This window comes from Dromaius novaehollandiae, chromosome 1, assembly GCF_036370855.1.
Source record: "Dromaius novaehollandiae isolate bDroNov1 chromosome 1, bDroNov1.hap1, whole genome shotgun sequence".
Lineage (NCBI taxonomy): Eukaryota > Metazoa > Chordata > Aves > Casuariiformes > Dromaiidae > Dromaius > Dromaius novaehollandiae.
The window spans coordinates 103,881,844-103,906,553 of NC_088098.1; the positions used below are offsets into that span (position 1 = coordinate 103,881,844).

Here is a 24,710-nt window from a genome sequence, read left to right on the forward strand (position 1 = left end):
CCAACTATGTATCATAAATGTTGGACTTGCTTATGCTGCAAGTGTGTGTGTGTATACATATAATGCAAACTGTTCAACAGAGAATATAAATCTTAATGTCAAAGTGCAATGTCAGAGTAGGAAGATGCCAGGAAGTTTGGGGTACATCCATGACTTACAGGCATAGGGTAATCAAAACCAACCTTCCCTCTGTCAAAAAAAAAAAAAAAAAGCTTCAGACTTGACACACTGTGGAGCTGCATTCACATAGCAGTGCTGCCACGTAACTACCTGCTATTACTGTGCTGCATACACTTGCCTTATTACTTGTGCTGAAAAAAAATGGTAGAAACTGAAAAGAATTCACCTAGCCAGGTCAAATCTTCTCAGCAATAAAGGCAGAAGTGAATTTTGCTGCCACAGGGGTGAGAGGCTAGGCTGCTCCTGTGGCAGAAATGGTTCAAACAGAGGAGATGATACAGGCAGAGCCCTAATGTGTTGGGTTTGCAGGTCCTGGAGACCTCTTCTCTCAGCAGTAGCTGCTCTCCTTGATTGCATGTGCTCTGGCTCATAGCAGAAACTCTGATTTAACAAAGCACCAACATAAGCAAAGCAGGCAGCAGGCGCATGCTCATTCCCCTGTTCATCGTAGTCTGCTGCCCTAGCATCTTCCTTTGCCTCTGGTTAGAGATAGTGGTTGAGTCCAGGCAGTTTTGATGATTTTGCTTCTTTTCTGTGCTTTCTGCTTTTGATGTGACTTTTCCTTGAATCTCCCTCACAAACACATGGAGCTAATAGTTTTAACTGCAAGACTAGGCTTTGAACACTTGCAGAAGTACAAGGTTAAATACGGGAAGTTGTATGAATACTTGATTAAAGAAGCTCATTTGATGTTGCCCTTAACTCACCACGTAGCCCTGCAGCGGTTCCCCATTGCACACAGGCTGGGACATGCTCTAGTTTAACAAAGGAGAGAGTTAAACGCTGCATCCTTTTCTGCCCATTTATTGCACTAGACACATGAGTGATTTTTGTCAGCAGCAGGGTGCAAGAGCACCACTACCAACCAGTGGTTCAGGAAGAAATGAATGGATAAAATTCACTACTAAAGCATGTAATATTGTGATGCTGGGTGGGGGCAGAAAGTGTTTTTGAAACTACCTGGTTCTACTCTTTTTTTCAAGTGACAACACACATTTCACATTTTGAACCTGAACAAATTCTCTTACCTAGTCAATGGAGTCTGAGGGCTCTTGTGAGTGACAGCTCCTCCCACTCTCTTTTTCCTTGCTGTCCCAGTTGGTTTCATAACCTAGCCTTTTCTTACACCTTCTTCCCTTTTCCCACCAGTGTCCAAGAAGGGAACTGTGTTCAAATATTCAGAATTACTGTTCATGGCAGAATGCTGAACATTTGTAAGATGTAGTTTCCTCTTTTCTTTTTAAAGATTAAGTTATTGCAGCATTCAGAATTCCTGCAGTTGTCATTAATGATTGACATGCTTTAGAGACTTTCGAAGTTAGAAATTAATGACTTTTTCTGAAATTAAACATGTTGCGCTTTAGACAGAAATCTTCCACGTAACCAGTGATGTGTACCACTGAGACAGCAGCTGCTCATGGGGGATGATATCTAAAAAAGCCCCAGGAATCTCACTATAAATCTACCATCTGTTTTTTCTCATTCATATTTTCCACACTTTTCTGGTGCCTTTTTCAAATCCAACTTCTGTACATTAAAAACAGGTGAAGTTGCAGTCCAGCTGTGTGCCCCTTTTCTTTGTTCTCTTAGAGAGATTTAGCAGTTTGAAATGACTAAATGTGGTCTGCTTATTTCTTACACATGGCTATATGTAACAAGAAGTAACTGTAGCCTAACAAACTGCTAGGAGAATGAATAAATAAGTGCAAGATCAAGGATGAGGCTAATGAGCAGCAAACTTGTTACTGGAGCACAAGAATAAAACATAAATGCACTGAAAAGAGATAATTAAGGTATACCATCATGGTGAACCTGCACTTGTCTCTGTGTGTGTGTGTGTGTGTGCGTGTACGCATTTGTGTGTGTGTGTGTGTGTGCATGTGTGTGTAGCTGCAGCTTCTTGGAATGCCATATGAATGTTAAAGAAAGTAAGTGGTTTCCCTTTTAGTGCTTGTTTCTCCTACTGGTGTCATCTGTTACAGGTTTAGCATCTTATCTACACATAACAGTTTAATGAGTAAACTTAAAAAATATATATACAGACAGACAGCTGTTGCTGCTGATTAAAGATTACATAGCTAAATGTAGATGACACTTTTGGTTTTTAGATGGCTTCAGTGAATGGAGAATTCCAATATGAATATTAAATAATGTCACGATATAATATATACATAGCTCAGACACTGTGCTTTGCTCACTAGAGACTGTGCAACTGCTTCACCAAAGAGCAACTCTTTTCCAGAAAAACTGTCAGCTTTTGGAAAGCTCCCACTCTTTACTTTTACTTAGGAATCTGGATAGCCCACCACATAAAAGTACTTGCTGCCAGTATAGAGAGTCATTAGCAGAGTCTTCACTTAAGGCATCTTTCTTTAGTCTTGGAGGAGACTCGTTAGTTTGCCCCAAAACTGGGTCCAGGAGCTAACTAACACTGATGCAATTTGGACAATCAGGAGATAGGGACTTAAGAGCAAATCAGGGAAGTTAGAGTATAGACGCATCCACAGATCCTCATTATTAATAGAAAATAGTTTTTATTCTAAATATAAACATCCTAAAATATTAACTAAAATGGAAAAAAAGACCCTCAATAATGATCCTAGGCATTTTGTCTAGGCGAATGAAAATACGCATTTATCTTTTCCAAAACAGCAGAGGCCTCTTTTGCCACTGGCAACTGTTAATTCTTCAGGTAATTTCATAACAAGTCCCACAGTATAGTCCTTGAGAAGAGTGAGGATTGGCTGGAAGAAAAAAAATTAAAAGCCTTCACTAAAAGGCAGACTGAGAATGAGCTTAATTTATAACCCCAATGTAATTTTCTTTTTTTTTGTGCAGAAGTGATGGTAATGATACCATTATGTTGGGGCAAGTCCAGTGTAGAATATTGTTTATGTAGATGCACACATTAGGGAGGACAGAATGGAAGTTATTTCCCTAGAATGCAACTTTTACAAAGACCAAAATTATATTAACCTTCTAAGAGTTTGCCTTCCTTGTTCTCTTTGGTGGAAAAATATTTTGTTTCCTTGTTTCCTCAGCTAGATTTGGATTTTTTTAATGTATTTTTAGTTGTATTTCTCATATCTCCCTCATAATTTCCTACCGGAGCAGGAACCAGGTCTTATGGATAAAGGAGAAGCAGCAGATTTATGCATATTAACTTTTGTAAAGCTTCTCACACTGTCTTTCATGGCTTCCTCATGAGCAGGCCAGTGAGATGTGATCTAGGTGAAACCACTTCAGGAGATATCTAAAACAGCCTGGCAACCATACCTAGGAAGTAGGTATCCATGGTTCCTGGTCAAATGAAAGGACAAGTGGATTATGTTGTGCTAGGGTCCTTTCTGGGTCGGATCCAAATCTGTATTCGCCTTACAAGCTTGGATAATGGAACCAAAGAATGCATTTATTGCCTTTGCAAACAGCACGAAGTTCAGGATGACTGTGTGTATGCCACAAGCCAGGAAAAGAATTCAAAAAGATTTTGACAAATTGGTCTAATCTGTGCCTCCTGGATGGACCTTGAACCCAGGCTGCAGCTGGGTCTCCACCCCTGTCCCTGGCCCCATCTCTGTTGGCTCCTGGATGGACCCCGGATCCTTCCAGCTCTGGTTCATCCTCCCACCGTGCCTGGGGCTGTCGATGGACCCTGTTACCAGCACCTGGCTCGGACCCTGTGGGGCTGTGCCCCGTCAGCGAGGCGTGGCCTGCGCTGAGGTCACCCTTGGCTCCTGGCTTGTCCCCTCCTTGTGGAGCAGCCTCACTCTTGCTGTTCCTTGGCATGCCCAAATTCAGAAGGCTGAGCAGATGGCTATGTAGCATTTCTCCAACAAGAATTGGGAGCTTACAATGATCTGAACATGAATGAACCCTCTGATATCGTTAGCATATACTGGGATAGACCTCTCTGCCTGGTCAGTCATTCCTCATCTTATATTTGCATTCTTGGTTGTTACTACCTGAATGTAATCCTCAGGACTTGTTCTGTTGAATTACATTTCTTAAATTAAGTTTCTAAAACAAATTTATAATTCTAATTCAACTGTTCAACCTATATGCATTCCTCCCCAACCTTGTATCTCCTACGCATTTACCAAGTGCACAAGTTATTCCCTCAGCTAAACTATTTATGAATAATTAAATTAGCTGATATTAAACTATTAATGAAAACATTAAACAGTATTCAGGAGAGTCTCTTGGACAACCATGAGTGGTACAAGCCTTGTAACTTGTCAGTAGTTGTAATAATGAGTTATTGATACCTATTTTCCAAGTAAGGTTTTCCAGCCAGCGGTACGCTCTCCTAATAGTTCCATCTAAGCCACATTTCCTGCTTTGCGTCTGCGGCAATGTTAGAAGATTGTCTTGCACTTACTAGGAGTTATTATACCAGCTGGAGAGAAATACTATCATAACTGATTGACCTGCATCTGTAAACAATACTGGATGTGGTCCAAACTTGCCTACATCCTCTAGTGGTTGAGATACCAATAAACCACAGCTTGAAATTTCCGTCAGAGATCATTCTTTGATAATAGACCTCTTTGTTACAGTTCTTTGTCCTGCTTCTCTCCAGTGACTCAGCGAAGTATAATCACTGCTGCGAGCTGGGAAACTGCTACTCTGTGGGCTCCGGCACCGCCTACTAAAGTGGTTTGTCCAAGCTCTTCTGATCTTTTATAATCTAGCACAAAGTTAAGGACAAGAGAATCGGTACTGATAGCTATTTTTCCCCCCACATTAAACTTCACAGATAGTCTTACGCTTAGTACAAATGAACTGAATAGATTTGATGCTAAAAAAAATCAATGGTGTTTGTGCACAGATAAAAAGCCAGGAACATTTTTACTTTTCTTCCAGAGGCAGGATCACTTCTTCAACAAGAGATCCAATTATGGTCTGAATGTATGCATCTGGAGCCTTACTAATATGATTATGATACAGAAATCATCTACACTTAGAGCTGGAAAATGCTTGTTTTCCATATATTGCAGTAGCCCTACTATAACCATTATGTACACTGGCTTCCCACCTAGGGAGAAACAACCAATACAACTATTCTTGCTGTCCACATGGATAGTTTTACAGTCAGGGCAGTGTCAGTGCATTTTTGGTGAGTGCAATCCGTAGCAACCCAGGAAGTCAAAAGACCAGGAACTCAGATGGCTGAGGATGAGAGCGTCTCATTTGCAGTCCAGCTGCTGTGAGGTAAGAGAGATGGTGAGACTGCGTGGGAAAGACTGGGAGAAGGTGGGAAGGGACAACATGCAACATTAGGTCTGCAGCTGTGCTATTCTGCTGACCCTAGGAATGATTCATGGACCATTGTGTCCTCTGTCAGAGGTAGGAAGCAATAAGGAGGGAGTATTTGTCATTCCCATCCATAAAAAAGACCAGAGCCAGCTTCTCTGCTCTCCTCGTTCTGCTGCTGTAGGAATAAACTCCTGTCAGCTCTGAGAAATAAGTGCTGTTATGGGGAAAAGGAGTGAAATTTGATTAATATGAATGTTTATTCCCACCATTGTGAAAAAAGGGGAGGAATATCCAACTGTTGTCTGCTTGCCCAGAATTGTTATTGCAGACATGACTATGCAGTTCTGAACACAGTAAGGAGTGAATAAACACTATTTTGGAGGTCAAAAGTTTCTACAATTGTTATACTTTTGATTATGATTTGTAGCTGCAGAGATGAGGAGTTCTGATCAAGTCAGGAGAAAGCTGCCAAATGCAACGACACTTCAACGGGCACAGAGTATCCTTTGGAGGAATTCCTGTTTCTGCTTGATCACAAAACATCCATCAAACTCTAATCACCTCTCCTTGCTGCACAAGTAGGAGCTCTTCTTGGTTAGGTAAGCCAGTTTATTTCTTCTCATCTAATCTGTCCAAAATCCATGTCTGGATCTGATCTTTCTGTGACTGAAAGGAGTGCTAAGGTAAAAGCTATAGGGTGGATTTCCTGTCTTGTCTTTTTTTGTTTTTCCTTTCTGCCCTCCTTTCCTCTTTCTCTAGCAGGTCACAACCCTATGTTCCTCCATAATTCTTGGTAACTTTGTACTCATTTCAGTTGGTGTATCTGGACACTATCAAGCTGGTATGTGTGTTTATGCAGGTATATGTACATACACACACACATACATGTACAAGCAGACAGATCACCTTAGCCCCTTATTGCACCCCACAGCTTATTTCTTCAAGACTGTCACTATCTGTGTAGTCCAATATTCCCTGTGGCAGGGAGTGACTTTTTAACCATTTAGCACCTGAGGGATAATTGCTGTGTTTGCTAGTGGGCCAGCTGACTTTCTAAGTCCTTTTTGGGTGCTTTACCACCTCTTTATCAAACTTTTGTTTGTATTTTCCATCACAAACAAAGGACCAGATCAGTCAAAGCCTCAAACAGTCACACTGCCATTGAACATGGTAGAGTAATGCTTTCTTGCAAAGCACAGTGAATTAGGCCCAAGCTGATGGTAGATCATCTCTCAGGAGTACTAATCAAAGAATTTAATACAGGTGGCCATTTCTTCACTGTGATAAATCCTGTCTTCAACTGGCTCTGCTTGCCCTTCGAAACAAAACTTTCAAAATTCTGCTTGCATTTTGGCAGTAAGAAACAATATTTAACTGTATTCAACAAAGCTACTTGCTTGTACTCTGATGTAGTTTTTCTAAAGGCAAGATTATAAGGAGTACTTTGTAGAAAATCTCTTATTTGTGGATGAAGACAGAGACTTAGGAGTCCTGTGGTCGGGGCTTTTGTGGTGCTGACAATCAAGTTTTGAGATCTCGGTCTGCATACTTTACCATACTCACATGTGTGTTTTCTTCCTCAGGGAACTGAAGGAAGACTGAAGGTATGAAGAGAATTTAAAGGAAATGACCACCAGTTCCCTTCTCTTACTCTGCCACTGATTTGTGAGGACCATCATGAAAGTAGCACTTGAAGTTGCATATACATTATATATATTCCCAACATTTTCTGAAATATGCCCTTGTTTTAATTAAAATGTAAAGTCTGTATACTGAAGGACTCACTTGTCTGACAGGAGCAATTGCCATGTGCAACTGTCCCACCATGGATATCAAGTGTCAGCTGAAAAAATACTTTGCTTTGTCCTTGTATAGGAATTTCTGCAATTTTATTACAATTGCAAACACTACTTAGTAGTAGAGGGCAACATTATGTCTCATATATATAATTTGCAAAAAAATATAACCAGGGCAAATATTTTTGATAGAATCACTTCTTCACACAGTGGTTGCAGGATAATGGATCACATTGACCTATCTTTCTTGCTAAATGCTATAACAAAGTAAATGAGCATTCCTATAAAATTGCCATAACAATTGAAGCTTGAATTAGAGTGTCTCTAACCTTTGTTTGTAACCATAAATTATACAGCTATCCTAGAGGCAGGAGTATAACATTAAAAAAAAAATGCACAAATGCAAAGAGATACAACCTATCAAATACTGAAAATGCATTATATTCTATACCTCACATCAATCACTTGGAATGCTGTAGTACAAGTTGCATCCAACAGTTTCTATAGTTATCCCACAGGTTACACGGACACCCACAAGTGGAGATGTAATTATTTAAAAGACAAAGTTATTAAAATTGGTTTCAAGTACTCAAGTCAGTTTCTTTTTCATTTTGAAGCTATCTAGTTTTTCTCCCTATTTTGGAGTAAAATGCTAATACCAAGCGCAAGCCACTGAATCTGGCAGTAGATGAGGGTTGTTTTTTTTTTTTTCCATTGAATAGTCTAAAGAAATTGGGGAAAAAATTGCTACTCTTTCTGTTCAAATAACTTCAACTGTAACTTCCAACAGTTATGTATCAATAAGTTATGAAAGAAATCTGAATTTTAATTACTTGTATCCACTTCAACACTAAAACAGTGGTACGTCACTGTCAGCTGTGGAATTGGCACAAAATGCCATAAGCATCTGAGAGATGTCATGCGCAGTAGGAGTCTTGTTTGTCTGAAACCCCAGCTCTAGTGAAATCTTCATATTGAAAAGTCAGATTGTGCAAGCAGTGAGTGCCTCTTGCCTGAGTGAGTTCAGCTAGCCCTTTCATTTGCTGTCTGGATAAAAGGCCAGGTAGCAGAAGGGAAGGAAGGGAGAATGAGGAAGTCCGGACTTGCATATCTGCAGCTTTCACTGAAGGTAGTGTGGACTGCAGATGCAAAAATTTCTGGGAAAAATAAAAACAACAGAGGCTCAATTAATCTCTTCCTAAGCAAGCAGAATTTCTGACTTACTTAAAACTCTGTTTTAGTTATTGTATTAAAATTTCATAATGACTTGGGGTTGATTACAATTTTTTTTCTTTTGACAGTACCAACACTTCAGTCTCCACAATCAAAATGAAGAAACTTTCAGATATTTATGATAAATTGGTCTTGCTGGACTTTTGGCAGAAATCATGCCAAAAAAGGGATGTGCTTTTCAGATGAATTGCTATCATGCCTGAGAATGTTTGGTAAACTGAAGAGACAGAAGGCAGGGGTATCAAGAGCAGTATCCTTATAAGTGGTACCTTAAAACAACCTGATGTAAACGTCCCTGCTGCCCCTTCTGTAATGTTCGGACCGTAATATTCCCTGGAGGTATTAATGCTTTGAGTAACATTGTTGACCAGCCACTTAACCACGCAGCCTCTCAGAGGTGGTTTCCACTTGCCTCCTATGTGCAGGAGAAACAATGCCCTCTACTTCCATTTTCCCTCTTAATGTAATGCTGCAGAAAGATAGTGTGAGTTGTTGGCATGCAGCAGCTCTTATGTTTGTGAGCAAAGATAACCTTTATCCCTTAAGGAAAATATTTACCTCTTGGGTCAACAAATCTTAACATTTAGCAGAATAAAAGTAAACAACTAATGCATATTCTATCCTGAATTATTCTCTATTTTCCACAATAATGAGATAAACGATGGGTCAGCATAAGCTGTCAGATTAATTCAAATAGAGGTGTAATCACAGCATGCAGCAATTTAGAGCAGAAGCCTATACTAAGTGCTCTGAAGGGCACTCAGGGTCCCATCTTTCCTCTTTGACTATAGAAACTAGCCTCCAAGCTTAGGTCCCTAAAATGTGTGAGCAAGGTTAAGTGATGTAAACCTCTTCCCTTCTGCCTTTCCCCACCATTGTTTCTAGTCCTCTGTGGCTCAAAACCTGGAATCACAAGTCCTTTGCTTGGCCGCTCGCACGTTGGTATATGTGTTTGTGCAGGTATTCATGCACATGCATGTACAGGCAGGTAGCTAGATCAATACATGAATGACTTCTCTTAATTGATTTTGTTTCTTTCCTTTCTGAGAAGTTAAGCACTATAGTGTCTGCACTAAGCTAAGTTTTTTTCTGAGTTAAACTTGGAAGAGTTTGGCTCATATTTTGGAACAAAGTTCAGGTCAGTCATTCTTACCAGCTATGCAACTAATGCTTTCCTTTTCCTGCATCTTATGAGAAGGCAGCAGTCTTTTCTCCATGTATGCACAGGCATTTTTTAACTGACAGCACATTCTTGCTTTCCTCAGGTAAATGTCTGGTCGGTTAGTACTCCAAGTGCACGAACAGTTAACACGAAAGACCACAAAAGTTTATGAAATCATGGTATATAATAAGGCAAAGACATGTAATCTCCTAAAACTTGGTTTTCGTAATGTGCAGAAAGCCTGGTGTTGCCCAGTCTCATAAGACATCCAACCACAACAGTCACTGTATGCAATTAGTAACCTCCCAAACAAAAGCCTGCTGGATTAAGAAGCTATAGAAATTATACAAGCTATACAAACAGTAGCATGTTGCTGTTACTTAAATTAAAAATAAATAACCACAGTGCTGAGAAATACCACTTGATTGGTTTTGGTGACCTTGCCTTGACAGGACCCACAAATTGAATTAGGATGAAAACAGAACTGAAAAGATTAAAACTCTACTTGGATTTTCAGATGTGAATGATAGTATAGAAAATCAATCAGCATACAGGATTACATGTGCATAGCATACACATATCTATGCTGTATTAGATGACATCGACAAAAATTAACCTAAGAGAAAGCTAGATCAAAGAGATGCTGCCACATGAAATCTGATCTACATTCAAGCTAACAAAAATAAGTAAATATATTTGCAAGACCAGTATGAACTAGGAAGATTTTCATTCCTTTGACCAACTTTAGGATGAAGCAGAAACTGAGTCCTGCTGTTACCAACCCCAATAATATTTCAAGTTTTCGAATAGCGCAAGAGAAGCTAATTAACGAAACCCAAAAGGATGATAAAACGAAGCTAGATAAGCCATAAATATCTACACATATAAACACGCAACGAGAAAGATAATGAAAAGTAAGCTAGATTTACCGTTTTAATTATCCAAGGGGGGCTTTTTTTTTTTTTTTTTTTTTTTTTTAGGCACGTCGGGAGCCGTGTTAAGGAGGACTGGTCCGTGAGCATCGGCGCGGCGGCCAGAGGACGAAGGGCAGCGCCGGGGCCGCCGGGCGCTCCCAGCTCGCGGCGGGCAGCAGCGGCGCAGCCCCCGCCGCCGTGCAGCTCCCCGCGCCGCGCGGCTCCGCCGAGAGGAAACCACTTCCCGAGGCAGCCACGACTGCCCCCGCCACGTCTGGGCACACAAAAAAAAAAGAATAAAAAAAGAAAAAAAAAGAAAGGTTCGGGGAAGGGGGAGGCACAAGCCGGCCGGCAAAACTCCGCTGGCGCGGTGCGGGCGGCGCCGCCGCGCCGCCCCGGCAGCGGATCTCGCCCGCGGGCTGCTGGCGGCGCGGCCCGCGCTCCCCGTCCCCTGCGCCGGCCGCGCAAGTTGCACGCGTCCCGGGAGCCGCGGCGCCGGCGGAGCGGGGCGGGGCGGAGCGGGCCCGGCCGGGGCGGAGCGGAGCGGGGCGGAGGCGGTGGCGGTGGCGGCGGCGCCGCCGTGGGAGGTCGCCTGGGGGCGGCGCGGCTCAGCCCGGCCCCGGCTCCCCACCCGCCGCCACCGCCCGGCGGGCCGGTGCCGCCCCCGGGGGCCCGCCGTGCCCGGCCGCGGGGAGGCTGCGTGGGGCGTGCGCCCCAGGCACCCGCTGCTCGCTCCCTGCCCACGGCATTAGGGGAGCGGATGGCACCGAGCTGGGTGGGCAAGAGGCGACGCCAAGCATGGACAGATGCCCCGAGCTACCCGGCGGGGTGATGCCCACCCAGGCGAACCCCAACATCCTGCACGGAGTCCCACCACCTCGGCCCTCTGCTGAGCAGATGGCCCCCCGCCCTGTTGGTGCTGCCCGGCACTTGGGCCGCCTTCCTGAATCTCTGAGTCAGACACCAACTGGGAGGAAAAGCATGAGGTCCCGGGGAGGCCCTAATGTATCCCCAAATTTGGATGGAAGGATTGCTTCTCTGTCTTCTTAATTGTTTCAGTCTAGGCCTTTTGCCCAAGGTGGGGAAAGGTGGGGAGGATCTATATTAAGCATCCATATTCTGTGGCATTTTGGCTCCTCCAAAGTACCTGCTCTTGGAGGAGACTGTTACCATCCTCTGAAATGTTATGACTAGGTTGGGAGAAAGAGCTGCCAGGCTGCATGTAATGTGGTGGAGAGGTGGAGAAGTATGTGCTCAGCAGTTCTGCAACAACAAAAGAGCAGCTGGCAGAGCAGTATCTTTGGATGACAAGGTTTTGAAGTTAGTGATACCTTGCCATTCCTCAGATGGGTCGGAGAAGTACCGGACCTGCTGTCCCAGGGCTGAGCCACAGCCACTGCTTAACCATGCCACCCACCAAGTCACGCGCCCATTTTGCACCTTCAGGTAGACCCTGGCGCTGGCCCTGTACCTGCCATTTGCTGCAGTATCATTTTCCCCCTGTGTGTCTAGGGGCTAGGTAAGAAAATGTGAAGGCTTTCTACACTGATACTCATTTCAGGACTGTCCAAAGCTGATGCTTGCTCTCTGCTTGGACCAGTGTTGTCCCCCACATTGCATGGTTTTGCTCTCTCCCTCACATCCCAGTGCCCAGCACCGGGCCTCTGTGGTCAGCAAAGCCCCATGGTTGCTTCCAGGAGAGGAGACTGAGTACCATGCAGGGGACCTATCTGTGAACAGTGCTTTGCGCTCCACTTTATGTGCTCATGTTGTGTGCAATTCATTTTCCTCACGCACATTTTGCCTTCATACTATGTGACACTGGGTACTAATTGGTAACTTCTATATACTCCTTCTTTCAGCTTACGATGTTTGTTGTTCACTTGGACCGGTGATTACATGCGTCTTCATTTCTGAGGCAAACTAAGTATGTGTTTCAGTGAAATCAGCCTCCTGACATCATTGCAAGCTTTTATGCCACAAATGTTTTAAAAAGCTGAAGGTGCTAGAAGTTCATTTGCACCTTTGGTTATTCTGAAAGGCAAAGTAGCTACTCACAAAGAGAGCAGCTCCAACAATTACCTGCATCACACACAGGCATATTGTAGTTTCATCAGTCTTATCAGAGACAGTCTCCCTGGATCACTCGCTGTGTGCCAGGCCCTGTCTGAGGTGTTGCTTAGGGCTCGTCTTCTGCAGGCTTTTTAAATTCCAGTTTATATGAGCTGAAAAAGTTTTTTCTTTTGCAGAGTTTGGCATTAGCAAATACAGTCTTCTCCTCCCTCCACTCCCAGTCAAGTACATCTCCTGCTATTGTTTGATTTGATGAATGAAGTTTTAGTTATAGTGCAAGTGACCTTAGAGATAGCACAGGTGAAGAAAAACAGTCCTGCTCTGTCCGTTGCTCCTGGTAAATAGAGTTGTCTGTTTATGATTAACCTGTGTTTGCTCTGTGATCTGCTTCTGGCCTCAGATTGATGCCATTACAGTCACTCCAAGGGGGATGTGAAGCGCCTCTCTAGAACTGACAATTTAGTACATGATTTTCTGCAGTGCTTATAAACCTTTTAAAAAGATTTTCTCCTAGGTAAAAATGCTTGAGTGACATTGATGGGTACAGAAACTTTCTAGTAATTCTCAAAACAGTGTGCAAAGGCATGGGCTGTCACGGTGCAAGCAAGTAATCACTCCGGTTCCTCCTTCAAATATTTCCTTGGGATCCTTTGCTTCCAATGGTGTGATGGTCACATAACACTTGGGAACTGGTTATTGCTACTTCATGCTTTGCATATTCTTTTGGTTTTGTTAAACTGTGGCTCATCTTGAGAGCGTGCATTTCTGGGCAAAGCTGCCCCCTCTTCAGTGCGATGGCATCTTGACCAGCTGGTATGTTCCATAGCAATAGCTTTGATGACAGCAAGAGGAGGCTTTTCTCTTTTAATTATAATAGGTAGCAACTTAAAGCTTGTTTTTTCAAGGTGTATTTTTTGTTGTGTTCTTTTAGGCAGGAACAGTCATCCTAGGTCAGGTAGGTCCTTCTAAGTCCATTACCTTCTCTCTGAAAAGAGCTGGCAGTGGGAATTTAGAATAAGAATATAAGAGAGCCAGGCAAATACAGAGTGATCCTTGTCTTGATATGCCCTCTCAACCTGCTGAAGCTTAGGGACTAAGTGTGAAATTCTAGCTGTACCTGTGTATGTAATCACCTTCAGGGATCTTTTTTACATGGATGTCTACAGTCACTTTTTGAACACTTTAATACTTCTGGTATCCACAATATCCCTGCAGCAAGCTGTTCTACAGCAGAACTAAACCACTGGGCTTATGAAAAAAGTACTTCTTGTTTTTTTAAACTTCTTTTTTAAAAAAGTGTATGTCACACTGAAAGTCAAGCAACTGTGGAAAAGTTTTACTTAGCTTTAGTGATATGTGCTTTAGTAAACTCAAGTAAACTATCTAAAGCTATTCCATCCCTTGTATTCAAAAAATTATTAGGCCAAAGAAGAGGTACTAGCTGCATAGATGGTCATTACAGTTACTATAATGTCCACATTTTTTATGTACTTAGATTTCAAGATTTTTGAGACAATCTTTCTGTCCTGAGTTTCCACAGGGCTTTTCTCATTAAAGTCTTGATCCTGGACTTGGACTTCAAGACACTATGACAAAACAAATAATAATAAGGGATTATTTGAATGATAAATAGCAAGCAGTTAAAAAATTGGCCATTTTTGGCCATTTTTGTGACATAACTGCATGTGTTTCAGTCCTTTTCTCAGAGACTCATGATCCAGAGTGAAGTGTCCTTAACAAAAAGAAAGGAACAAACCAACCAAAAAACCCCCCAAACCTGTGTTCCTTGTACTCAAGATTACATTCCCTTTTTTTTGTTTCCAAACAATGCTCATCACCTGTGATGATGCTAGTCCCATCTTCTCCCTTGAGCTGACAGAGTTAGTTGCCAGCATCTCAGAAATGTGTCCAGAGATACTTCTCTAAGTAGGTCAGGAGACTTAGGAAGTCAAGAGAACCCCAGCAGGGATTTCTGTCCATTTTAGTGTATAAACTACTTTAAACAGGAAAATCTGGATCCAAAGACTCCACTAAGGCTGTGGAAGATTGACATGAATCACAGTCATTCTCTACTTCAAAAGGCAGCCTTACTTAGCTCTTTGCATTTTTCACTTTGGGGGGGATCAAAAAAGCAGCAGCCCTGTGACATGTGCAGAGCCCAGGGAAGAGGCATGAGTTATGGAGCTACTTATTTGCTGTAGGTGGCAGCTAATGACCCCTCACCTGGGTCTCAGCTCCCCTCCACAGGGCTGAGTGATAGGGGAAAATGAGCTGGTGGATAAAGCTGGGGGGGAGGAGACAGGGTGGAGGATTCCTGGCTTACCTTGCTATGTGACATTCCAGTATCAAGCCATGAAGTCTAGGTTGCTTTTCTCTTCTTCCCTCTCTTTTCTTTCTGCAAACTCTCCTCCATGCCAGCATAGCAGAACAAATTGGAACAAAGATTGCAGCCGGTCTGGAAGCTGCTGTCCTTTGCAAGCTTTCCCTTCTGGACACAGGAGAGTCAGCACCTCGGAAGACCACTGGGCTTTTTCAGCACATTTGACCCCCTGCTTTGTGCAACAAATGAAATGGATAATTTAGGTCTCCTGTGAGGAAATCCCGTGCTTACAGACTGTATTTTCTTTCTGAGTGTTGCAGGGATGTGAAGCAGCGTCAATTGTTCTATGCTGCTTCATCCTTTCCCATTCACTAAAGTAAATCTGTTGCCTGGGGTTTGCTGACAGCCTGTCCTTTTTCTCGGCCTGCATCTTCTCCGCAGTCTTAGCCATGTGGGAGCGCTGTTTTTTTCCTCATACGCTTCTTCCTTGCCAGGCATTAGTCTGAGACCAGAAAGATAATAGTGGACCTTTGCTCTGGTAAGGACACGTAGCATGTGTGTGAATAATATGGCAAAACTTTGGCTTTTGTGCTGAGGATGGATTAGGAAGTTAGTAGGTAGCCACAGCTGCCTTCTCCCCTCTCAGTTCAGGGTATGCCTGTGCAGGCTTGCAAGGCTCCTTCTTTACCATTAAACTAGGCAGGACCAGGGCACGGACCTGAGCATGGCCTATGCTGTTTAACTGCTGAACTCACTGGTGTTGTATTAGGCCTGCGGCAGCTAGCGCTCGGTGGTGGTGCCCAGCGTAGAGGACCGGTTCTCTACATGCAGCTTTGTCTCAATGCTGCTGCTGCTGCTGCTGCTGCTAAGCCGCTGCTGCCAAGGCGCGTCGGGCATTGCCGCACTGGCGCCCCCGGGAGCTGTGCGCGGGGTAAACAACCTCGTGCATCTGCACGAGGTAAAAGGGGGCGCGAAAAGGGCAGAAGGTCATCTCTAGGGCACGAACCGCACGTACTCATTTGCCATCTGTGCATGAGCAGGAGACCCCCAGATGCCCCAGCCCGTTTCTGGAAGGTTCTGAGAGGGCGGACTGCGCATGACAGTTAATCTGCATTGGAAGTGAGGAAGCACCTCCCGGAGGTGGGGCAAGAACCTATAAAAACTGCAGACGGCGTGAATTGGGGGGGGGGGGGGGGGGGGGGGGGGGGGCTTGCTTGCGATGACTGAGGAACTCGAGTGGAGTCAGTGGAACCAGACGGGAGCTTCCTGCCGGTGCCCCCCCCCCTCCCCCCCCCCCGCTGCCGAGACTCCCAAGAGAAAAGGACCAACGGGACGCTGCTGGATCCACGGGTGGTGATATCTGTCTGTCTGTCTGTCTGTCTCTCTCTCTCTCTGTCTTCTCCTTTTCCTCATTTTTCCCTAAACGTGTGACATGGGACGTGTCTAGTTAGTTGATTCCTTAATAAATCTTAAAATTGGTTGGCTGGTGTCGTTTCACCTTAATTCAGTCCAGGGGCATCATGAACTTGGTCATTCGGCCCCAAGGGGAGGGAGGTCGTCCTGAACGACTCCCTTTGGGCCGCGACACCCAGGCAGAGCTCAGAGAAGAGCACAGGCCAGGGCTGTGTCTTGGAGGCGCTGTAACTAGGGCAAATCCACTGCAGGGTGAGGAGGAATTAAAATTTGCCATATAGACATAGCTGATAGCTATTCTAATTCCTTTTTAGTTGTGAGGATCTCAGCAGAAAATTTTGAAGTAGGGACTAGCGTGTGTGTGTCTGTGCATGCACATAAAATACTGGAAGCGTGAGAACAGTATTGTGCCAGATAAGAACACTCTGGGCTATCCATTACCAAGATAACACTAAGAAGACAAGAATGTTTATTTATTAGATAGTGGGAACCAAACAAACACAAAAATCGCTGTTACTTTGCAAAGGACCTTTGTTGATTTCTGCTACGTGCCCCTTGGCAGGCTCAGCCTGAGTTGCTGCATGCTGACATCTGCGACCTTAGGGATAACCAGCAAATTGGTCACTCAGGCTTAAGTGCTGGTGCCCAAGGGTGTGAGAGGTCTGTGAAGTGTTTGTGCATCAGTAAAGCTACTGCCCCCACTCCCAAAAGAAAAGCCAGTGTGGAAACTAGTTATGTGTTGTAACAAGCTGCTACAGGTTGTAACTCGGTATTTACTGCTTCTGTTGTTATCCCTTACCTCCTGGTTACCTCTGTTGTCTTACGCCATCACTGCATGTCGCTCTGAAGATAAAACAACAAAAAGGGATTTTAGTGAGGTTTATGCAGCTATGGTGGCAATGGACCCCGCTTTCCCCAAGGTCAGAGCCCCCCTGGACACAAGATGTGCGAGGAGGCTCAAAGGATGGCTTGGGACGGGAGAGGTCAGGAGATTGCTGAACCTACAGTGCAGTTGCTGGTATTTGGCGTCAGAGCCACCTTTTGGGGTTGCTGCAGGTTCCTGGGATGACCTAGGGGCTTTCTCCTCACCGTTCTTGCCTTTTCTGCTTTGCTGTAAAGGTCTACACATTTGGGACAAAATTTCATGTGAGGCTGCCAGGTTAACTTTGGTTAGATGACAGGAGTTATGATGTTATTGTTTATATTCCTGTGTACAGGCAAAAAAGATTTCAGCCTCGTAGATTTTGTCATATGCAGCCGTCACTCTAACGTGCTGTGCTAGGCCCTCAGTGAGGGTCAGAGGAGACGTTCAGCCCTGGCAGTGACAGATCGTCTGAGGTTTGGAATACCAGGTGCTCAGCACCTCTCAAAATCAGGCCAGTTGTTCCCATCCTTTAATTAAAACAATTTCAACTCTTCAGTTTGACTATTAAGTGAGAATGAAGATCATTATTTAGGAAAACAGCTGATTATTTTTGCTAAATGAAATGCGCCTATCTTGTTGCTGTGTATCTAGACAGGAAAAATGTGAAAATATTTACCCTCCATAAGTAATATGCTCCACATATTCAAATTTACCCTCATCACAAATGCCATCAAATTAAGCTCAAGCATGCCCCACAGCAGATTTAGGATGATATATGGGGCTGGTCATGGTGGATTACCCTTCTCTAAATGAAAATGGAGAGCTAAGTGGCCAAGGCTCCCTCCTGGAAGAAGGAGGAATGAGATGCCACAACTTCCATGAAGAGAGAGAGAGGAAGAGGAGATGCACTGAGGAATGAAAAGGACACTTTGAAAAGCATGAATGTTATCCCATGAGGGATAACAGGAAAAGAGCAATGAAACAGGAAGTCAGGGGGAAAGAAAACATGAGGCTTTTTATCATATACCATAAAAAATTCATTAGAGAGTTTTCTGAGAGTGAAAACTGAATACGGGACACAGCTGAAAGGGAGAACAAGACTCCTTGGATGCTGATATCCTGATTTATAACTAGATTATATGAGGGCCAAATTTAATCTCTCTCCCTTACGCTTTGTAATACAGTAACACTTTATAATGCAGTAGTATTTTCTACTCCGGTTATTGATTGGGCTTTCAGTACAACCTCAGGTGTTAGGATTCTTCAAGCCAGCATACATCAGTGTGTATGCTCATATAACCAAATAGTCTACAGAAGCCAGCAAAGTCCATACTCCTTCCTCCAGAAGTGCAGATGTCCTGCATATTTTCCCTGAAGTCTAGAGACTGTGGAATACAAACCTTCATCCGAAGTGACAACTGCATAAGGGATTAGGTGGCTATCTCAGCCCTCATTAAGTATCAAATCTATTCTTAACCATAACAAAGAACATAAGGGTTTGAGGAAACCACTAGAGGAGAGCCACTAGAGAAATTCTGATTATCATCGCTGGTAAATTTCTAGGTAACTACATTTATCAGATTCCTTCTTCAGGCAGATTGTTGTCTCTGGGAATGCTTATTTTTATTTGCTGGAAATGGTATTTTCCACTTGGCTGGGTGCTGCTGTTCTGTCAGCTGCCATGATCACACATGCACACATGTGTACACCCAGACTGATATCCTCAGAGCAGTATGAGACTGGAAAGGTATGGGTTTGATTAGCAAAAGGCAAAATGCTAATTACATAGCACAACAGTATACAGTATGCTTACAGCTAGGTAATAGTGTCATTATTCAGAAAATCATTAGAATATAAATGATACCTCAAGATAAAAGGCTTTCTGTAGGGTATAAAACAGTAATATAAACAACAACTTCAGAACTTAGCTTAGTAATGAAAAAAAATGAGTATCTCTTTTTCCCCAAAGAGAAATGCCTTGCATAAATACTGACCATGTGAACTATTGATGTTACTAGTGCTTCTAGAGATCTGTCAGTGTTGATAAAAAACTCAGTGGCATGGGGATAACTTCAGAAAACGGCTAAAGAAAAGCATTAAATAAATGCCAAAGTGCCAATAACAGTGTTCAGCTCTGAAGAAGAATAACCAGCATTCAGTTGAGAGAAAATATATTTCATTCCACTTCAACACAATCTGAAGCTCTTTTAGTGGAAGAAAAGAATGTGGTCTAGTTTCTGCCTTGTTTCATTTTAATGCACTTTCTCCTAATTTTTCCAGACATTGCCTTCTCTCCAATGTGCTTCTCTTCTGTTTGTTTTTCGGGTGTTTGTTTTTTTTTTTTCTTGCCATATTGTGTCATTTCTGTATTTTTCTGTTTCTGTCCTTTTTGTACATTATCTTTTTTTTATTTCTGTATTTCCTGCCTTTCTTGTTAGAATTATTTCTCTTAAAATTGCACTTTGAGACGTTGATAAAAGCCAGAGGCTCCATGGTGTTTGGGATGGCAGATGCAGTTAGTAGGAGACAATCCCTTCTTCCAAACTAGTTAGATAAGACAGCAAAAAGGCATAAAAGAGAAAAAAAAAGTACTGACAGGTGAGGTAACTTTTTCTAGGCTTTCTCAGCTCTTGAGGCTCATATTTACCTAAACAATTTTGTTACATTTTTCTAGAGGGAAGATTCAATGCAATCTAATAATGATAAAGGTAAAAAATACATGATGTGCCATATGGGCTGAGGTCAGGAGAACTGTGCAGGACGGAGTAAAGGAAATTCCTACCTACTTAAAATGAGGAAGAGTTTTCCCTCCTATGTTATCAGTACTAGGAGGCTGTGCCTTGACACCTTCAAATTCAAATACAGACATTTCAAAATCGTTGGGAATGAACATACATAAGCAACACTCATTTCCGGAGGTCAAGTATGTCCCACTATACCTCCTAAGGTTAAAACTTTCTCTTTGAATGTCTTCAGAGCATTTTGCTCAGTCAGACTCCGGATCTGAAAACTAATAGCTTCATTCCCTGCTAATAGGCTACCAGAATTATTCTGATAATAAATGTCTGTGGTCTTTGCCCAAGGGGGTTGTCTCAACGAGCTGGCTGATTTTGTTCTGGCCCAGATCTGTTAAAAATCTTCTACTAAAGTCTGTGGGGCACCGTCATTTTCATTGACAAGTACAGTCTTTGTCAGCTTGGAGCTGTTTTCTAAACTAATGAGAGATTCCTAAAGTGAGTAACTTTCCCTCTACCCTGGTGTAAAAAAGCAGGCCTAGCAACCTAAATCTTTTGAGCAGTTAGATCTCTTTTACATAGGAAAGAAAAAGTCATGATATCAGTCACCAGGAAGAGCAGAGGAAATATGTGTATAGTCTCATTCAAAATGCACTTAGGGTCCCTGCTGGAGAAGGACAAGAAAAAGAGAGCCAAGCAATAAACTGGCAATAGCTAACTGATTGAAGGAAAATGTGTCTTCCACATGGCTGAATGGTGCATTTGTTCTAGTTAAATCTAACTACTGCATCAAATCCAGCATCCTTTGCTGTGAGGGCTCTTACACACTCCTGTGGGCATCTGTGTTGAATTTTGCCTGAATAAGACCTACAAGACCTCACCTATAGCTAGCTTAGTATTTGCCACTGCTGCTGACTTCCACCAAGACTGCAGAACTTCTCTCTGAAAAATCCTGCTCCTCTTCCCTTATCTTCCTAAATCCAGAATGGTATTTAGAAATGTCTAATCCAGCCTGGCACTAAATGGGTCCTACTGGTCCTCTTAAAGAGACCTTTGTGCATGCTTCTGATTGATTAAAAAGTAAAGCAATGCACAAGATAATGTTTAATTTAGGTTAAAAAATTTAGGGTTTTGTCAGACTTCTCTGAGCCTTTTTGCTTTCTGCTCATTTGATTCATGTTTTTAAAATTCTATTTGAAACTGAAAAGCCCAGGGATATGTTTATTGCACTTGACTGACTGGGTTGTTCTTAAATAGACTGAGCTCCTACCTCTGTACAGGTTGTCTTGTGGGATGCCAAGCTCCAGTCTTACCTAGGGGTTGCTTGCACAGCAGCAGGTGTGGGGGGCTTTGCTGATACTAGTTACTGCCATATCACCATAGTGTGATGCTCAAAGCTGTTTTAAGACACAAAGTAATGGTCATTTTGATGTGTGTTATGAATGTTGTACCTTATGGTGTAGCCCTATCTTATGTGGAATATCTAGCTTCATTGCAAAGATCTTGCTATTAATGGCTAGCATGGCCTTTAATGGACTATAAAACAGAGTGGATTAGTTCTGCTGCTCTGCAGAGATGAAGCTTAATCTGAGAATGGTTTTAAGTATGTGAAATTATATTTTGCTATTTATTTGGAAACAAATGTTTAGAATTAAGATGTTCAAATGCTTTGGTCTGAAAAGACTTTTTCCTATGTTTATGTCTTATGCTTTTCTTTTTCTTTCTCTGTGTTAAGCTAAAAGATGTATGTTTTAGCTTATTAAAATCCTATGGTAGTGGTGGGGACTATGAATGGGCTAGATTTCATCTAGATTTTTTTCTTAGAGTATTTTGATACTTTATCAGATATTTTAGTGAGGAGAACTAGAGGATGGACAAGAGTACTTGGTTCACCTCCTGTGTAATCACTTGTGGCTAATGAAGGCTTACAGGAAAACTTGGAATGCCACTGCTGATACAAATCTATCAGCACTAGCCTATTTCCCCACTTAATTTCCTGAGCAAAGCTATCCTTTCATAACTCTCCCCTCTTTTTCTTTCTCTAATAAAAGGTTGGAAAAACAAAGTGCTGTTCTGAAGAACCTTTTAAGTATTGCTGAGAGATTGTACCTGGGAGACTTTTGTAGTCTAAAGTAGCTTTTTGTAGTACGTGTTTGATTCTTCCTGCTCTCCCAGTAGTTCAAAGCTGACTTTCCTTTATGCTTTCTTGAAGGACTAGTATATGCTGATCTTGAAGGTGTGCTGTGTATAGTATATAGATGGTGATCTGTCTTATATCCAAGAAGAACTCTTATAAACCTCATGATTTGGTGCTGTATTTATACTGAATATTAAGCTGAAAAGTCTTAGCATGCATACACACATGCAAAACATGTGGGAAGCATCTCACGCTAATTATTTGATATAAAGCTCATTAAGTAGTAAATGCTAGAGATTGCTGTTGGGTCTCTACACTCTATCCAAAGGCTGCATCTATTCTGGATACTAAAAGATATTAGCTGTTGAGAGTATGTGTGAGATTATGCAAAGCATCTTTGGGATTTGTTCCTTTGACTTTGCAAATTTACACTGCAAATATAAAACTTCCATATTGAGCATGCACTTTCATTTTTAGTTTATCAGAAGCTAATAACTTTATCCCAAGATCCTTGCAATATGGGTCAAAATACTGTGCCCCAAACTCGGATCAGAAAAAAAATGTTTTGATAAACATGCCATTTTCTTATGTAAAGGTCATAAGAGACTGTGCAGGGATGACTGTAACTATACAAGTTTATTATGGTTATACTCTTTTTATAAACCCCTTTTCTTGAAGGGTGAGAAGTGGGGAAAGGCAGTGAGAATACAGTGTGCTCTGTTTCCACTAGTTCTAAGTAAGTCAGCTACTTCTAATGCCTTTGAGCAATAATATGACTGCTTGATAATTGTTTGTATTTTTTCTTGACTCAGTTGGCACTAAAACTTCTTTACAAGAATAAAATATGCTGGAATGGTGGCTGAAATCATAATGTTCAAGAGCAGTTTAATTTCAGAAAAGCCCCAGATAAATGGAATGCTGCATGAAATTTATGTGTTGCACTTATAATTCAGTACCTATTTCTGATGAACTAGAGGATGTTTTTTGCATAGCTTTTTATGAAGTCTGGAAATAGAAAAGTGACTCTTTCAGTACAAAATAATGCTGAACATATTAACAGTACCTCTGTAAAAACAGGCCATTGCCAAAGGTTTATAACCCATAAAATACAGTGCATTTTTTTCCAATTTGTTCTGCTTACATTGCTGCAAATAACTTCAATTCCCCCACACCCCCATAGGAGTGAAAAATAATTCCTTGCAACAGCTTTTCCCTGAAAATATAGTTACATGCGAGTTACACTACTTGCTTTAAGCATTTTTCCTGGAATATGCACTGCTAGTAGCCTTTTTTAACAGAAAAGTGGTCTTACTTTTTATTTTGTATCTGCAATTATTGATGTATCATGTCTACATCCAATTCCTGTGTGCTGTTCCAACATACTTTCATACCAACATCTTGCTGTATGTAAAATGGTCAAGACTTTTTTTTTTTTTTTTTTTTTTAATGTTACAAGTAAGACTTTATATACTTTCACTACAAATCCAGCAAGGGACCTCGGTACTACATAGCTACTTCTTGGAGTGGTTGTTACACAAGTCTCTGGCTGCTGACAGGAATGATAAATATTTTGACTCCTTCCCCAAAAGTATGCTACAGTTGGGAGCCCTGATTCTTTTCAGTTAACGGGGATCTTATTAGGCTTGGTATCTAGCGATGCAAAGCTGGACGTGGGTGTCTGCCTGCCCTTTAGAAAAGCAACCAGCCCCTCACAGCCACTGTTCTCCCTCTGCAGGAGAAGCACTGTTAACAGCCAAAGAGCACTTGATGCATATTAATGTTTAGGTGAAAAATAACTACCCTGATTTGCTTTTATCCCCTGAAAGAGCTGGAAAGAACTTAATTTTGGGGGAGCTGCCCCACAGTCTCTAGTGGTCTTTTCAACTGCCTTTCAGTTGGAGAAAATGAATTATACAATGCAGCACAGAATAAATGTCAGATGATCCATTGAATTGGCCTGAGGATTTTGGAGAGGAGAGGATTTTCACTTTAGGAAGCTGACTGTCTTCTGGAGCTGGAGGTGCTGGCAGTTTGGGTAGAGATGGTAGTTACAGTTTGTTTAGTCAATCTTTACCATGATTTTCTGTATCATTCTTGTCCAGGGTCGTAATTGGTTGTTAAATACTGTCTTTTTTCCCCCCAACCCAGGTACATACAATTCTTAGCGATCGGTAACCTTGCTGTAGCTAAAGTTTCTTAAAACAACTTAAGGAAGAATAGATAAAGCACTAGGCAAAGCATAATGTGTGGGTACAATTTATGGCAATTTTGAAGTGTTATGAAAGATTTTTGACAGTGCAAATTGACTTTTAATTAACAATGCGAATCCATTTTTCTGTATGGCTGCCATCTTATTTATATGAATTGCTTAGTTGTTGTTGCAGTGTAAACCAGAGCTAATATCTGACTTAAAAAAAAAAAAAAATACATTCCTAGGGAAATATGACCAAAATGAAGCAGCTTGCACAGAACTTGGAACTTATGCCTGCAGCCTGGAGATGTTTCTTCATTGTGTACAACTGGTGTCGCTTGTGTTGCCTACTACCACTAGCTTTTTTTATCACTGATCTGTGTGATACTCTAAATGCTTTAAAATGGTCCAAGTTCTAATGCTGTCTGTAAGAAG

General features: G+C 42.1%; 1 protein-coding gene and 1 long non-coding RNA gene across 6 annotated transcripts in view; one reads left to right on the top strand and one right to left on the bottom strand.

The window, feature by feature from the left end:
- Window positions 1–11,040, bottom strand: part of HTR1F (5-hydroxytryptamine receptor 1F) — a 120,436-nt gene extending 109,396 nt beyond the window's left edge. For all 5 annotated transcript variants that reach the window (XM_064523083.1, XM_026093366.2, XM_026093365.2 and 2 more), the window contains exon 1: window positions 10,557–11,040. The gene's annotated coding sequence lies outside the window, so the exon portion shown is untranslated. The remainder of the gene's footprint in view (window positions 1–10,556) is intronic.
- Window positions 4,740–7,410, top strand: LOC135330304 (uncharacterized). Its single transcript, XR_010392248.1, has 3 exons — window positions 4,740–5,391; window positions 5,864–6,035; window positions 7,020–7,410. It is a non-coding gene; the product is annotated as an uncharacterized LOC135330304 (long non-coding RNA).
- Window positions 11,041–24,710: the final 13,670 nt, after the last annotated feature.